This window comes from Echiichthys vipera (genome assembly GCF_963691815.1).
Source record: "Echiichthys vipera genome assembly, chromosome: 16".
Lineage (NCBI taxonomy): Eukaryota > Metazoa > Chordata > Actinopteri > Perciformes > Trachinidae > Echiichthys > Echiichthys vipera.
Genome location: NC_139841.1, coordinates 28820804 through 28823656, shown reverse-complemented (window position 1 = coordinate 28823656; position 2853 = coordinate 28820804). Strand labels below are relative to the sequence as shown.

At 48.9% G+C, this 2853-nt stretch overlaps 2 protein-coding genes across 2 annotated transcripts in view; one reads left to right on the top strand and one right to left on the bottom strand.

Annotated features, from left to right (window-relative positions):
* acads (acyl-CoA dehydrogenase short chain) overlaps positions 1-2853 on the bottom strand; it is a 358028-nt gene that overhangs the window by 91012 nt on the left and 264163 nt on the right. The gene's annotated exons all lie outside the window — the stretch shown is intronic.
* The window catches only part of vcanb (versican b), a 30579-nt gene that overhangs the window by 5066 nt on the left and 22660 nt on the right, over positions 1-2853 (top strand).

Here is a 2853-nt window from a genome sequence, read left to right as displayed (position 1 = left end):
CCTCGGGGAAGACCCAGGACCAGGTGGAGAGATTAGATCTCCACACTGGCCTGGGAACGCCTCAGGATCCCCCAGTTAGAGCTGGTTAATGTGGCCCCGGGAAAGGGAAGTTGGGGTCCTCTGCTGGAGCTGCTGCCCCCGAGACCTGATCCAGGATCAGAGGCTGAAGATGAGATGAGATGAGTCAGTCCAACCGTTCTTGAAAATTGACGAAGAAGACGAGGAGGAAGTGGACGTTTAAAAAGCAAATAATGAAAAGCAGCGGCAGAAACAAGAAAGAAGAAGAAGAAGAAGAAGAAGAAGAAGAAGAAGAAGAAGAAGAAGAAGAAGAAGAAGAAAAGAAGAAGAAGAAGAAGAAGAAGAAGAAAGAAGAAGAAGAAGAAAGAAGAAGAAGAAGAAGAAGAAGAAGAAGAAGAAGAAGAAGAAGAAGAAGAAGAAGAAGAAGAAGAAGAAGAAGAAGAAGAAGAAGAAGAAAGAAGGAAGAAGAAGAAGAAGAAGAAGAAGAAGAAGAAGAAGAAGAAGAAGAAGAAGAAGAAGAAGAAGAAGAAGAAGAAGAAGAAGAAGAAGGAGGAGGAGGAGGAGGAGGAGGAGGAGGAGGAGGAGGAGGAGGAGGAGGAGGAGGAGGAGGCCGAGGAGGAGGAGGAAACTCTTCATTGAGTGGTCTGACACGCCACCGCCACGGACACTTTTTGTGCCTTGACAAACAGCAAAATCATCTCCTCTACAGACGCCATGTTTGTGATTGTCGAAGCACCGGGGACGAAACGTTTGGAGCGGACGAATCCACCTTAACCCTGCACGGAGCAGATCTGCTGTCAACGCCTCCTTTCAGACACTTTCTCTACTCTCTCTCCAGTCTGACATCATCAAGCCTTCACAGATTTACAAATAAGGTCATCTGCTCCAGAAAAGGCACGCCGGGCACGGCCACGAGGCACAGCGACGGCCACGAGGCACCGCTCCGAAAAGAAGGTGCTGCTGTTTACTACATGTAGCTACACGCTCACTAGAGAACGCTGTAATATTTATCCTTACATTCAGTGTCACAGTCCTGCTGTGGTGATGGCTTTGACCTCCTGCAGAAGTACAGAGACAGAACAGAAGAGATGAGCGAAGACCAGGAAGTGCTGACCAATCAGAGCAGACGGGGCTTCTTAAGAGACAGTACACTCAGACAAAGGCTGCTGCAGTCACGAGCAGTTAGGGAAACATTAAAGTGTGTAAACATTAAAGCGTGTAAACATGTTTCTAGTAGAAACAAAAAGCACATGTATGAACCTGAACCCGAGGAGGTCGGTCCCCCTTTAAAGGAAACCCGTGAAGTCAGAAGAAAAACTGCAGCTCGCCACGTAAACGCTGAGGTGTGTTGCAGCACAAACAAGAGAGAATAAAAACCCAAACAAGAGCCACGTTCTTTTTACGAGGGAAAACCGAGTGGTGCTCTGTAACACAGATACAGCAGGAAGGGACAGGTCCCTAATGGTTCCCAGCTGGACCCTGCCAAACACAGAGGGAGGAGAGAGCGAGAGGGGGGGGGGGGGGCAGATCTCCCAGAAGTAACGTCACCATTAAAAACCACTCACAAAGCTGCAGAACCAGAGGTCGGTCTCTCTGTGAAGCAGGTCTGCAGCAGAGGAACCCGTCACACACTTCACCTCCGATGTTTCACACGTGACGTAAGAGCGGACGGTCACGTCTGGGTTCTCTCCAGACCTGAAGTGTGTGAACGCGTCGATGTGTGAGACAGCTAACGTACAGTGAAGTGACGGTCTGAGGACAGACCCCGGCCCCGGCCCCGGCCCCGGCCCCGGCCCCGGCCCGAGGACTGCAGCTCGCCAAACACATGACATCATATCTGGGCGGGGCCGCGTCTCCTGCACGCTGCGAAACAGCAGAACGGCTCCGCAGCTGCTCCACCCAAAGTCTGCAGGGCTGCAAACACCTTCAGTGTGCTCACACTCTTTACTCAAAGACCATTTTAGGTCTTTTTCAACCCAGACTTTATTTCACGCGTGTCCATTTTGAAGTTGAAGTCAAGATGAGGATGTTTTTTTGTTTCGTTTCCTTTTTTTTATATAACTTGTAACAAAAATGTGCAGATCAATAATAATGAATCCTCTTGAGAAGAATCAAAAGCTGTCAAAGGATTAAAAATACAACATTTCCCTCTGAGACGAAGTGGAGTAAAAGTACATTAAAGGTTGAATGTGTAGAACGATCAGAACCGCTCCATCTAGAGTCTCCAGATCGTCATCTCGACAAACAAAAAAGAAGTCCAGCAGTGGGGTTGCCAGGTTGGTCAGACCCGGCCCAGTAGCTCCAGGAGACCGGAGTCTGTTTGAGCCTGTTTGAACCCGTCCCCTCCAGAAAATCACAGCATCAAAACAAGGATTAGAGGAGTTTGACTGACAGTTAGCGTTAGCCGTAGCGTTAGCCGTTGCAGCTAAGTGCAGATGAAAGTGATGTTAGCATCAGGAGCAGCGTAGCCATGTGGGCGTGCGTTTGGATGGCGTTCCTCTCCTTTCTCTCAGTCCATGGAGTGAATGCTCGGCCTATAGTGACTCTGGTTGTTGCCCGTCTCCGCTCACACAGCTGCTGGACAAAGAACGCCCCCTTCACTGAGGCTCCGAATAGAGACGCACCGTCCAGTCTTTCCGGTCCAATACGATACCGATACCTGGGCGAGGGCGTATCGGCCAATGCTACTATTGGATGAATGAACCGTAGACTGTTCCATGTGAGCGGATGTAAAGCGTCTCTAAACAGATAGTTTAAAATGTAATATAAAAATATAGCAGCTGCCTGAAACCCAACAAACAATGTTTTAATGAACTTGCTGTGCGTGATATTAAT